General features: G+C 35.3%; 1 non-coding gene across 1 annotated transcript; it reads left to right on the plus strand.

Annotated features, from left to right (window-relative positions):
• The first annotated feature begins 7,065 nt into the window (after positions 1-7,065).
• Trnai-aau (transfer RNA isoleucine (anticodon AAU)) lies at positions 7,066-7,139 on the plus strand. Its single transcript has one exon. It is a non-coding gene; the product is annotated as a tRNA-Ile (tRNA).
• The last annotated feature ends 8,245 nt before the right edge of the window (positions 7,140-15,384 follow it).

Below are 15,384 nucleotides of genomic sequence, written 5' to 3' on the forward strand. Positions count from 1 at the left end.
CCCGATAAATAATTCGAAACAAAAGTCTCTCCAAGTTTTACAAACATTTAACAGGGAATGTTGTGTTATGCTCACAAAGATATTCTAAAAGGCTAATCATAGTCCACAAAATCACGAAATAAATTAGAATTAACATTAAAAACGTTTTGGTGTCCAAAATGGAAATACCTAATCGTTTTACTTTTCTGATAAATTCAAAAGTGATATTTTTTTTAAAGTTCCCATTTCCACCACTGGTTAGCATTATAGACATTATGGCTATGTCTAGTATCTAACAGGTGTGTATCATACACTTGTCGACATCGTAGACATCGTGGCTAAATGTAAACGCAGCATAATGCTGCGTTTACACTTAGCCACGATGTCTACGATGTCCACGATTTGAGAGAAACGTGGTGAGCGTGGGGGCTCGTAGGATCGAATCGTGGTTATCTTGAAGGAACTTGGTGGAATCGTGATGATCGTAGGGATCGTGACAAAATTTTTGACAGTCAAAAATTTTGCCACGATTACCCCGATTTATCTTAAATCTTGAGAGAGCGTGACAGAACGTGGAAATCGTTGTAGAGCGCAATGCAGCTTAACAGACCTTAACGTAGCGCATCAGATCTTGATCCTCCGTCGTATGGGGGATCTTGGTGAACTTAGAAACACGATTCTAAATTCAACTAGATCTGGAGGCATCCTTACATAGTTGACGTTGGAGCCAACATCTTCACGCCTGAGTTCTGTGTTGAAAAGTTGAGGATATTGTCCCAGTCTGTGCCTTCGGTTTTCACTTAACAATGATCTCACCCAGCAGGCCTTCGGCCTTCTATTTCTCCTTCTCCTTCCTCTCTCTTCTATCCTGCGCTGTTCCGTCCCTTGTTGCTGCTGCCGACAAGAAACTATTATAGGCATACACGAAAATTGCAAATTCAGCATCTTGTTCAGCTCTTTGATGCATAGCCCGATCCTCTTTGGAATCTCTGGAGAGAATGTGTGGGTGACCCTTGCCTCCTATTTATATTCCAATCGTGCTCAAAACGTGACCATCTTGATCAAATCGTGGCCATTAATCGTAGGAGAGCTTAACAAAACTTGATAACGTGAGAGATATAAACAGAGCGTGACAAAACGTGATAGCATTTCGTAGAAATCGTAAGAGAACTTGAGAGAACGTAATGAAAATCGTGGCGGAGATCGACCAGAATCGTGTTAGCTTCGTAATAAAACGCTGCAGGTAGTGACAAAACGTACTGAGAGCGTAAGAAAGCGTAGGAAAGCGTAGTAATACAATATTCGTGCAATAAATCGTGAAGCTCGAGCTTTTCTTTAAATCGTGGACATCGTGGACATCGTGGCTAAGTGTAAACGCAGCATTAGGAAACGCTAGATGTCACGAATATAGACAATTTGTTTATATATCATGATATGATAGGTCGTTGTTTCCAATATGAATATCACTTTCTTTTCTTGTGTTGTTTATACTGGGGTTAAATTAAACGCACGAAGTTTTCGTGTACTGGGGCTTCCGTTCATTCGAGTTTTACTACACAATGAGATAACATAGTCATGTATGTTACGGTTTAGGAGTAGTCATCAAAACACAGAAATATTTGGTAAACAAACAACATCTTTACCAACAATCTGCCTGTCCATCGTCAACATTAAATCGCCCCCATTGGATGTACGCACGTATTGAGTGTACTATATACTGACTAAAGGTTAGGGTTAGGTTTAACATAGGTTTAACAGTGTACATTCAATGCATGCGTACACTCGTATTTTACCGTAAAAACGGACACTTAAATATTCTCAAAAAGTTGTCCCCCTTTAAAAATGCACGTCATTTGTAAAGAAATGAAAATGAACAATGGTTGAAAACTACGTTCCACCTTGATGAATGTGAAATATCAGCGCTGGGAAATGCAAATGCAACAAAACAAAGATATTTAACAGTTCTTTGAAAATGGTGAGTTTTTAAAGACGTTGACCTATCCGAAATTGTTGCCCCTTTACGCGGTCCAGTTCAGCGTATATTATATACTACACATATAATTGTTTTGTAGAGAAATATGCATGTTTTATATGCTGTTCAGTTGTCAAGTAAAAACAACCCTTTCTTTCTCTGATTTGGTGTTGTTCTGTGTTTCCCATCCGAAAATATGGGGCATCATATCTAACCGTTTATCAATTTCTTTGATCAAATAATAGATCGTTTTATATTTACATAACGAAATTAGCGGATGATAAATTTTAAGAAACGGACACGATTTGTCACTGTCTGTTCATCAGAAACAAAAAAGGAATTTTATTACATTGCAAATGTTTGTAACTTAAGTATGATGAAACGCAATAATTTCATTGACAGGGATTGTACGTTTCAGATACACACGTGTACCACATTTTTTTGTAAATATTGTATACATGTAAACATATAAAGGTAAGATTACTTTCACTGTTACTGACCTTTTCCATTACAGTCAAACTTGCATAAAGAGACCACTTGCATTAAAAGACGACTCGCATTAAGGGACCACTCGCATCGCATTAAGAGACCACCCGCATTAAGAGACCATTAAGAGACAATATTTGTTAAGAGACTACTTCTTGTCCTTCCATTAGGTGGACTACATAATGTTAAACACTTTTAAAGGAAAAGTGTCTATATTTCTTATGTGAATTCCAACTACATTTTTGTATTAGGTGGACACCTAATGCAAGTTGTATTGTTTTATGATACTGTTGGTCTATAAAACTAAGTTATCGAGTATTGTCTATACATAACGTTATCATAAATACTATTAAAGGGAAAGGTATCTATATTTCTATTGTGAATTCCAACTATTAGGTGGACTCTTAATACAAGTTGTATTGTTTTATGATACTTTTAGATATTGTTGGTCAATAAAACTAATTTATAGAGTTTTGCCCATACATTATGTTATGTTAAATACTATTAAAGAAAAATGTGTCTATATTTCTAATCTGAATTCCAACCATAAGGTCTTATTAAATCATTTAAATAAGCGAAAGAATTTTCATAATTGCATTAAAAATGCACACATTTCAATATTTAATCCAAATTGCGGCAATTTTATTTCCATTGGATCTTAAAATATTTACATATAAAATCAATTTATTTAGGAACATTTCATCCCCTTCAAGATACAATGAAAACTCGATAACCTGTTTCTCAAAAAAAGCAAGAAATTCATTATTGACTGTATTTATGGCAAGATAGTAGATTTATTAATACTGTTGTTGTTGTTTTTGTTGTTGCAATTTTCCGCGATTTATTTTGAAATGTTCTTGATGCCGTATTAATCGTGGAGTGGGGGATTAGGACAGGGGTCCGTTGCTTTCTTTGAACATTCTTCCGTCGACATAAAAATTTACAGAGTATATTTTCAAACACTATATCTAGAAGCATGCAAAACTGTTATAAGTACTAAGGTGGGAGTTTGTAGGATTCGCCTGAAAATGATTGAGAAATGTCTGCCTTCTAAATTATCTCAAACACAAAATCAGCACATCGTATTGAAGATTTCTTACTTCTCGTTAAAATCATCTTAACATGCTGCCCTGGCTCCTGGGAGCACGGATCCAGAGACTTGCGTTCAAGGTCGCCCGGCACCGAGATGCCCAGCGAGGGTCACACCACCGTGTGTGCAGTTTCTGCTGATTTGCAACTGAATTCCCCTGCTCTCATCCGAGGACGGGAGGCGAGAGGAAAACTGGGCGGATGTCCCATGCAAGAGGGCACCGAGGCTCCGCGTGCCAGACCGCAGTCCAGTAGTAGGTCGCAGACTCTGCCTATTTTGTCGGCAAGAACAAATTTGATCTGGTTTTAACGAAACTTGGGTCCAGTGGTCTTTGAAAAATTTTGAAACTCTGCAAGACAATACTGGACATTTTAAGTCACCTGAGACATAACAAATCTCAAAAATCACGTGGAAAGCCTACATAATTGTAGAATAGTTAGTGGCTCTACCGAAAAGTTTTAAAATTCTGCTGGAGTAATTGTACATTTTTAAGCCATTTTAGAAATAAAAATGTAAGAAACTCTGACTAACTTGTGTTCAAAGTGAAAAAAAACAACAAAAAACAACGAGACCGATCCTCAGAACAATTACAGTGCTATTTTTATTACTAAATTTATTTACTATCGAAGGCGTTCCTTTCCAATATTTGTGTTACATGAGCAGAAGTAAACCGCCATCTATAAAAACTATTTTTGTTTTTCATGATTTCATTATTGGGCATTGGTTTAAAGAATATTTATGTCCAAATATGCATTTCATACAAACATATATTAATGTGATAGGATTGAGGAGTAAGCTAAAAGCTTGTATTAAAACCTCTTTCCTGGGTATTAACTACAGGGTACAGGACAGAAATAATTCATTTCAAGGGAGAAAACAAAGAAAGAAGGTGGTTGACGTTTATTCTGTATATAGAAATAACATTTTAACCTGGCCAATCTGTGCCAAATTAAAAAAGTAATGGAAAATACACATGTACACCAGTTTATTATAAGTCATAAATGTGTCAAAAAATGATTGAAGAAGAATATTGCAATATTGCAAATTATACCCTTTAATAAAATCTGTAAAACTATCCTTTAGAAGCAAAGAATAAAACTAAGAAGAATAATAGCAGACTCGGTTTGATTGAGTCTGTTCATGAGAGGTAATGAAATGTGCAACACCTCTCACGCCCACTAGCACCGGTTTAAGTGGAACTCTATTACACATATGTTGAGTGGACTCCATGATCCCAAAGGACCAAAAAAAATAACAACACTGAAATCAAGTACGGGGAGACTTTTTACAGCCGCCACACGGCACTTAAAGATTGCTGTTGTGATAGTTAATAAAATCTGTAAAAAGATCCTTCTTCTGGTTGTCTAAAAATGATCAGTACACAACAGATTTATTCTTTTAAATCTCAATGATATGTACAAATGTAAATAAGAACTACATACATTACTCATTAAAAATGGCAAATGTACTTTTGTACATAATGACGAAAACGAAAATGAGAGATATTAAGGTAACATTTTTCACACTTGACTTGTTGTGTTTTCACAATCTTTTCCTCAGCTGATATCGAATAAATCAGTATTTAAAATGCTATAACAAGAAATATTACCTCCTTCTAGTTAATGAGATTTTAACGAGATATTAATATGTGTCACGGGGGTCAGCGTTTCATATTCTTACAACAGCCTAAGTTTTTGACAGTTTCTTTTACATGTCGAATGTAAACATCAACTCAAAAAGTTATTTTAAAGGAAAATGTATGTTAACCCTGAGGGCATCGTTTTTTTTGTTTTTTTTGTTGTTTTTTTTTGTTTTTCAGAATGTCATGTATACAAAATTATTTGGCTTTCTCTTCAAAAAAAAATTTCGCCTCCCTCCATCCGGTCCCCATCCAGCATTAAATGGCGAATCTGATTAAATTTGATATTAATATTCTTTCGTCGTGACGCAACGCAAAAATGTGACAGACGATAGTCAGTCACGACACCTTCAAATGACGTCTGTAGAGTACAACAATTAACGAAACTATCAAAATCATGAATAATGATTTTTTACATGAAAAAAGTGTTTTATTTTCACTGATAATATACGGGTGTCTAGGATTTCGACCTCACTAACCAAACATTAGGAAGTTAATTATCTCAAATTAACCTCTCAACCCTGCCCGAATCCTCGTGCATGGCTTTTTGTTTCGGACTGGCATCCGTAATACCGGCTCACGTAATATTAAGAAAGAGTGATTTTGTCGCCAGCCCGCCACGCCTACACCGATTCCTGACCCGAGGCTCACAAATATATTTATTATCCCAATTCAAATTAGCCATTGTGAAATGAGAGAAAAAAAGTCTTTGCTAAATGTCAAAAAGACATTTATACGGCTCCTATTGACAGCCCTGTAATTTTTTTGCAAATTTTTTCCTCGTCGTGGAGACGGGAGAATGTCACCACCAGAATAAATCGTATCCAAGCGCGGTGCTTGCAGGTTAAAGTGAATTAAAGTATTTATCGTTCCAAAGGAGAGAGTGTACAACTGGGGTTACAAAAAATGGCAGGCCATTTTATAAAATGCTTTTGTCGAAAATGGAAAGTGAATGTAAGTGATACGCACAACTACATACATGTATAGACGATAGAATATAGAAATATAAGACGTCATTCGAAAAAAAAAACCAAGCCTATTTTAATTAATATGTGATCAAACACACTTTACAGAAACGAAATGATCGATTTTTTCTCAGGTTGTACAGATATATAGGGTGCCATAAGCATATACGGATCATGTTTTAACCCAATTTTATGGCCCGCAGTATGTCGCGCATCATGTATTGTTATTAAATAGTACATTTCTGAAATTTAAAGACCCGCCACAACCTGAGTGGCCTAACTCTACTTTTTCCTGACATACGAACTTCGTGTAAATGCTATTTTACAAGATTACAGGTAGATAATTTAGGTCCTCACTGAATAAATGTGTTTTCACAAGTCATCTGCAAACTTACTCAATCATTTCCTTTTCAGTGTAAACATAAAATTATAACTCTCTTTCACTGTAGAAACAAAGTATGCTCTAAACTCATCTTGATCTTTCAACAAAATTTAATGTACTCCCCTACTATACATTACTTTTAATTAAATAATAATTATGTTTAGACGTTAAACACACTGTCTTTGGCCTTATATATGTCACAGTCAATTTGTAACAAGATACTTGTTATTTCACGCAAACCAAAGAATACCCCCTATTACTGTATCGAAGGGACAAAACCCAATCGCTAACTTTTGTAATCTTCTTCTTTGAGTATCTCCCCTTTTACATCACTTGTTAACTAAACTGGAGTAAAGTGAAGCTTTATTTACATACTTATTTGCATAGCTTTATTTACATATTTATTTGCATATCACTTAAAAGAGATATTTGATTTTTAAATATTATTGTTTACAATCTTGAATGTGTTTACAAATCATAACACAATTTCACTGCAGAAGGCAATAGCTTTATTTATAATATATAGTAGTTTACATACAACTATTAACATGTGGCCGGTTAGCTCAGTCGGTTAGAGCGTCGTGCTAATAACGCGAATGTCGTGGGTTCGACCCCCACACTGGCCAAGGTTTTTCTTTTTTTTATTAAATGTTTTTTTTTCCTTCTATGATTTTTATATTTCACTTATGTCAAACTTTAATACAAGAAAGGTAGAAAGAGTAAAATAGACAGACGGAATAAACCAAGAAATCTGACTTCGGGAAGGAGAAAACAAATTCAATCTTTAAACGACGATTGTCATATATAGATCTACATATAGATCTACATGTATAGTACATGAGTGTCTTTTCAAACTGAATTTATTCAAGGAGTTTAATAAATTCAATGTAGAAAGTCATAAATGTAATATTCTTTTTATGACATGTTAGCTTTTCCTGCCGAAACTAAATCATACCGACCAACCTACCTACCGATCGGCAAACATACCGACCTACCTACCGATCGGCAAACATACCGACCTACTTAAAGAACGACAAAACATACTGACCCTATCGATCGGCAAACATACCGACCTACCTACCGACCGACAAACATATCGACATACCGGCCGGCCCTAATACTGACCTACCAACCTACCGACATCACCACATACCTGACTGATAATTCGAGCCACATACCGACCTAACAACCTACCGTCCTACTGACCGATCGACCTTACTTACCTATCCACCTACCTACCTACCTACCTACCTACCGGCCTACCTACCGACTACTGGCCTATTTACTGATCTACAGTCCTATTTACCGACTTACCGGCCTATCAGCATTCCGACATACCTACTGACCGACATACCGACCTGCAAAGAAGTGTGACTTTGGTGTAATTTTGCAATAAACACCTATGACAGAAAAAATCTCTCTAAGAAGGGACATGGTCTGTAGGACCCCCAAATGTAAAAATGGTAACAAACGTAAAACAGTTTTACCGTACTACAAATGTAAAACCGGGTTGTTACAAATATGAAAACGTTGCTGGTGACAAATGTAATAAAAAAGAGTCACATATGTAAAAGCAGTTTCCTACAAATGTAAAACACAATTTTCGCAGTCAACTTGTGATTTCGTCGATATGAAATAATGAAAAAGTGTTGCATTTTATTTTCTAAAACAAAAACTATATAGCCGGAGTGATCTACACAGTGATATGTGTAGTGTGCGCGCAGGCTTGTCCGTCCATTAGTTTGTATGCTCTTCCTGCAGAAAATTTAGAAGACAATGCTCCTGGTGGCGAATACAGATAAATTGTTTGGGCAGGGGAAGGGGAGGGGATCGGTTAGTGGTAATAGATGCTTTTTCTAAAGCGTGAATTACAGCTTATGTTTACATTCGCTCTGTGTTTGTTACGGATTTGTGTAACCCGCTTACCTTAGGAAGCACTTGAAAGGATGCGAATATCGATTTTCGTGCCATATTCGTGCACGTGCAGTTGGAAAGTGTATATTTAAGGTATGTATGTCTTTTCGATCATATGGTTGGCCCTTTGCATAATTATGAATTTATCTTTTCGATAGATGTTATGCAAAGATCAGTGGCAACTAGAACTTCGTGAGACGTCAAAAAGTAAGCTATGCGGACGTCTCCCGTCATTATACTTTACAGTCATTACATGTATTGTATCACTTATTAGTTGATATATATTACAGGCGGACAAAAGGTATTTACATTTTTGTCAAGTCCGCTTGCGGTAGCTCGACTTAGTTTACACAATGGCGGTTCGGTGTCAGTATGGGCGTCCGTGCGTCCGTGCAAGCGTCCGTCCGACTTGACTGGGAGATAACTTCTTTCTGTCTGGGAAAATTTCACCATCTTGGTACAAATGTTCACAATGATGACTAGGTGTGTCGTGCGCAATATGGCAAGTCAGGTCAAAATCACACTTAGTACATAAGGGTTAAAATAGACATTGTCATGGCTATATCTTCCGCATGCCTGGAAGGATTTTGAAATAACCTGGCAAACATCTTGACCATGATGAGATGGTGTGTACTGTGCAATACTCGTGTTCAAAGTTCAAAGGTTAATGTCTTACTTAGAGGTTATAGGTCAAAATAGACCTTGCGCGGGCTATATCTTCCTCATACTTCGATGTATTTTGAAAATATTCGGGACAAATGCTCACCATAATGAGGCGGAGTGTGGCACACAAGACCCAGGTCTGTAGCTAAAATGTCAAGGTCACACTTTGGAGGTTAAAGGTCAAACTTGGACATATTGAATTTTTTAGCACTGTAACCTCGGAAATACAAAAATAGCTTTTTATTTTCATTCACCTTTTCACAACTTCCAGCTCTTGTAGTTAATGTTTATATATGAATGCGGGCTCGACATTCTTGCCATGGGCATGCTTATTTATTACCACATTCAGTAAAAAAGCAAGAAACAGGACCACATCACGTTACTTTTTTATAGAAGAGAATTTCTTTTACATGAAATATCTTTTCTTTTGAGCTTTATATTGAGATGCATTTCATGAACTTGAAAAAGCCTAACGCTCTACGGAAGTCTCCCTGTCAGTATTTCATTGCATTGAATAAAAATTGTTACTTAAATCATGCAAATAATCGATTACCCTTCTGGCTTTGACTCGTCCAAATAGTCAGGCGAAGAAACTCAGACTTTGACTGTGCATTTGATCATCGCAGTACAAAAACAAACGTCAGTATTGTCCGTAAGTATTGACCTGGCACTCATGAATATTCCGTATATTTCCGTAAATTAATTTTCGATGTCCGACCCTATATAGCTATATAACTATTGCATATGTATTTCTGAACTGATACAATATCGCATGTTGAATTGTGTATGCAAACTTACCACTTCTCTTAAAAAATTGATCATGATTTTTATGGTTCATTTATTGAAAGTTATTCAATTCGATTGTAGAAAAACATCGAATAAAGTTGTTTCAAAAATGTCTTAGATAAAAACACAAATTACTTGTCACCAGCGTGACTACAACAGAAAACAATTTAAATTTATGAAATATGATGCATGAAATAAAGTAGGAATGTATAAATGTAGTATCGACAAAATTACATTAAAAAACGATCAAAGGTTATTTCGAACCCGTGGTTACGTGCATGGAAGTCAGACACCTTACCACTACCATGTCATCGGTTTACTATACAGGTAATTTTAATATTATAGATATTTTCAGGAATAAATATATTGCGTAAATTAACGAAACGCCCGGTAACTTTCATTGAGTGCCAGATCAATACTTACGGACAATACTAGTATGACCAGGTTACACACATGAAGTTTCCGTATTTACAAACCGCACCATTACAGACTGGGTGATTTGAAAACAGTTCAGTGCTTACAAGTTATTTTCTTTCTTGCATGATTCCATACAGGCACGGGTAATCTATGTCATTAAACATCAAAGTTTTTTTTTTATCTTTTTACAAATAAATGTTTATGTATAACTACGATATTTGAGACTTCTATGTATTTCTAAAAAAAATCAAAATTTATACATATCTGCGACTCTATCAACATGAAAGGAGCAAGACTAGATAATACATATTAAAGTGATTATAAGTGATCTTACGCAGGCCAATTATTCTAATACCTGTCTATATATTCGATGATTTAAGATAACAGTTTAAACCAAATACAAATGTACACTTTACTCCCCTCACCCCAAGCAGTTTGCCTGTACTCAGCCTTCTTTAGTTACTCTTATGCACAAGGAACATACAAACTGAGGGACTGACAATCCCATTACTGCACACACGCGCGCATATATGTATAATATATAGTTTTTCTCGTATATACCCCTCACTCTCCGAACACATATCACTGTTTAGAACACTCCGGCTATGAAGGCGTAACTATTTCATACAGATGAAATCACAGGGTGACTGCGAAAATTGTGTTTTACATTAATTTTGTAGGAAAGTGATTTTACACGTGACCAAAATTTTGTTATTACATTTGTGACGCTTTTTTTCTTACATGTCACCAGCAACGTTTTTACATTTGTAACAACTCGGTTTTACATTTGTTGAAAGTTTTTACATATATGGTAAAATTATTTTACGTTTGTTACCATTTTTACATATGTGACCATTTTTACATTTGGGGGTCCTACATGGCCCCTTTTCTCTTAGGATTTGCACGGCTATGTTTGGAAGCTCTGTGAAAACTGTCCCATTTTATATGCTAAGATAAAGATTACAACTTACAAAAAAATATGCAATAACATGTAGAAACATAAGTATACAAAACATTGTGTTATGGGCATGAACAACAGACTACAACAATATCTAAAATGTATGTTTTTATTGTTTAGCATATGGGCGTTGTTGGAAAAACTTTTAACCCTTTGATTATAGAAAAGGGAATCATAAAATCAGAATCTATCATTTTTCTATTTTTATAAGTTCAGTTCACAATTACTTCAGCAAAACATCCGTTGTACTTGACCATCTACTAGTCTCTATATTTATACAGATGATTTGATTGATGGCATACGGTTAGTTAGGCAAATTATTTCATCATACGTTTACAATGAACTAGTCCTTGTAGTTAACAATGAACTAGTCCTTGTAGAGCTGAACTCGTTACATATGCGACGGACGGACGGATGGACGTATTGGTCGGGAAGTGTTTTGATGTTGTAATTTTAAACATTGTCTTTAAACGAATGTCACAAAAAAATTCTATTGGTACCCATTCGATTATAATATTTCAGTCACAAACGTCCGCCTTGGTCTAAGAATCGCTTTGTACTAACCACTTGGTGACGTCTTAAATGAAAAAATCTAGCACTGCCAAGACTCCAATGAGCACGTGCTACTAAAGTCAACAGTTTTTTTCCAACCCGGTCGCGGAACTCCTTTGAAAAAGTTTTTAGACTTTAAAACATGTGTCTCAGACAAAGTCACCATATCAATATATCACTCCGCGAACCAAAGCAATCGACTATCACTCTTCATGTATTTTAAAACTGTCATTCTCCCGGATCGAAAATAGTCCCATTTTCTTCACGGCTATAAATTTCTTGAAATTCTCGCGTAAATTACTGAGACAAGATCTTTAGCTTTTGAAGTGGCGAATTCCAACATTTACTTGAAATGATAGGCATACTTTAGACGCATAGCCAGATGAAAAATTGCCGAAACAAATGTCGGCTGATGAATTACCGCAAACATTTGCATTTTGATTTATGTCGACCTCTGTTGTAAATAAACATTTGCAGTTGTAGAAGCGTTCTGAGATTTTGGGATGTTCTCGATTTTTTGTGATATTGTGTAAACACAGTTTAGACATTAGGAATCCCTCTGTCATATTCGATTACAAATTACAGAAGAAATGTTATTAATGAGCGCCATATTCTCTACGTCAAACGGCCATTTTGAAACTAAAACTGACTTTGATTGTTTCTTAACTGATTTTTTTGTAACAGATGCGATCTCTAACGTAAAACAATCACAGTGTTATGTCATTTTGAATGTTCTCTCTCGCATTAAACACTGGCGGATGACCTTCTGGTGTTTTCTTCAGTCTTTTCTTGTATATCATATATACCATCTTTTTATTTTAGGCAGTTGTTTTAAAAGCCCATTGTCTCTTCAAGGGGCGTGAAATATTTATTATTATTTTGTAATGTGGTGCATTGTCTTTCTGAGTTACCTTCGTAAAAACAAAGAATCTGTTTATATTTATTTGCCTAGTCAGTTTAAATGATATCCGTCCGTCTGTCTCATATTTTTCGTTTCAGGATAATGCTCGTTAAATCGGACGGACTTTGATCAAACTTGTTATTGTTATTATCATTATTTCCATTATTTCCTATTTGGACGATTTTGGCATTTCGTCCATCTTTCTATTGTCGCGACTATATTTTATAATATTCTCTTAACAGTGAAGGTGTAAAACTTTACTGGAAACTACTTTACAAAATTCATCGTGAAGTACAATATTTTTCACTAGGAATTAAACTGTTCTATTTGAAAGAGTTAGAACCAGAGGATATGTAGATATAAGTACTTTTAGGAAAAGAAAGGTTTTTCTCAATATATTTTTCTTCAAACATGCACCGAACAAATTATCTAACGTAATGAAAGATGTTTCAAAAACATTGTTGAAAAAATAGCAACTTCTCCCACAATACCATCCAAAGTTTGGGTGAAATTGAGTAATTTTACTTGTATTGTTGTATTTATGGACCCCGCGTATATGTAGGCTTTTTAAATTAAGAGTTTGTCATTTGGACTAAACATTCGAATAAAATTTAGTAGTCCCTTAATTTCACATAAATGTAATGTTCTCTCTATTGTGTGGTACAAGAACAACACATGCAAGTATGCCTGTGAGCTGTATTTGAATGATGCTGGAAAAATAAATATCTATAGGCCTTTATTTTTGTCAGCCTCTTGTTCAGGCCAAACACTGACGTTTCATTTCGAAGTAAATTTTAGTATATCTTAATTTCTGCGACGTTGGTGCAAGGCATATTTTCTTTACACTTGAAAGGAGTAAACTATTTTAGCGGAATTATGGGACTTTTTGCCATTTTTTGATAATTTCTCCGTACATTTTTTTCATTTGCTTTTTTTCTTTATCAAACCTATCATAGAAGGCATATTTGCATATTTCACGGTTTCTTGACTTTTATTAGAATTGTGACTGGGTTCCTCTAGGTTCCTCTAGGTTCTTGAGAACAGTCGATATATCTGTTTGTAATTTAAATTCCATTCCCAAGATTTTAGGTACTTTCCTTTGAAAGAGGAGTGGGAGACATGTATTTTGTCATTTTTGTGGAAAAGGTATACAAAAAATAAATAAGTGTTTACTTCATTTTGTGACAACTGCCTTTAAAAGGGCACGTGAATCCAGGCTTATGTCATTCTTTTTGAAACCATATTGTAAAGCAAAATTGGAGTTTAGACGTCACGTCAGATGCAACAAAAATGCCAAATACAACAGCAACTTTAATACTTTTCACCGGAAGATCAAAGTTGTGTTACCAAACAGAGCAAAACATTGGCATTATTGTCAGATTTTACGCTCTTTAGATGAAAAGTCTACGAATGTCGTACGTTGTTTCGGGAATAAAATGTAACAAAAACCTTATTATGAGTACCTAAGGATACTTTTTTCTCCAAAAAAAAGATGCATTTATACGGCAAATTAACTTTATAACTACATAACAAAATCTCCTTGATAGTAATTAAAAATTATATAGAATGTTCGGGTACTTTTGTAGTAAATATACGTTTCAAATCTAAAACAAATAACAAATGTCCTGTCAAGATGTATCGCATGGATGTTTGTATAAAATGCACCATTCATCGTCTCGTATTAAATAAAGAGAGCTAGGTAGTTTAGACTAGGCTGTTTTCCATTTTGCAAAAAGTTTATTTTAATTTGTACCCTAAATCTAAAGAAAACAATGTCAATAAATTCCGTAACACCAGACGTGCATAGCGTACGAAAACGTAACGTCGCTTAGGAGTTTAGCATGCGAAACCTTTAAATGAGCCGCACCATGAGAAAACTAACATAGTGGGTTTGCGACCAGCATGGATCCAGACCAGCCTGCGCCTCCGCGCAGTCTGGTCAGGATCCATGCTGTTCGCTTTTAAAGCCTATTTGAATTGGAGAAACTGTTAGCGAACAGCATGAATCCTGACCAGACTGCGCGGATGCGCAGGCTGGTCTGGATCCATGCTGGTCGCAAAGCCACTATGTTGATTTTCTCATGGCACGGCTCAAATACTGATTCGCATTTCACAGCATAGTGTGTAATTATAAGCTTATGTAAAAGGTATTGCATAGTAAAACTTTGCTTTTGAAGTACTTCTTGAAGTTTTAATTTACAGACTAGTCCTTTTAAGAAATATTTATGTGTGGAAAGTACTGCTGTGACTTTTGACCAGCACTCGTTTCAAAGCTTGTTTATATCAGTCCTAATTTTCTTTTGAAATAAAAATTGAAAATATGATTCCAGAGTATGCATGCGATGCTTAAACTGTATGGCTTCTTAAATGTTATACAAATTTGAAAAAGAAATAACAAATTCTCTCTATCATGTAGGTTACATGCTACTAATTTATTTCCATTCTTTATTTAAGTTATCGATTACTTGTATAAACATTACGTTCAGTACTTTAGAGCATTCTAATAATAGGAAAACCAGTTATTACCATTAAGTAAAACATGGCATGCATAGCCAAGTGTGTGTCACGAATAAAAACGAGTTTTCTTAAACTGCAAAGGATTTAGATCCCCCTTTCTTCATATGCATATAATAAAGTTTAGTGGATTTTAAAGAGAAAAACTATTTAATTCTAAATTAGC

The sequence above is a fragment of the Mercenaria mercenaria genome, chromosome 11 (assembly GCF_021730395.1).
Source record: "Mercenaria mercenaria strain notata chromosome 11, MADL_Memer_1, whole genome shotgun sequence".
Taxonomy (NCBI): Eukaryota; Metazoa; Mollusca; class Bivalvia; order Venerida; family Veneridae; genus Mercenaria; species Mercenaria mercenaria.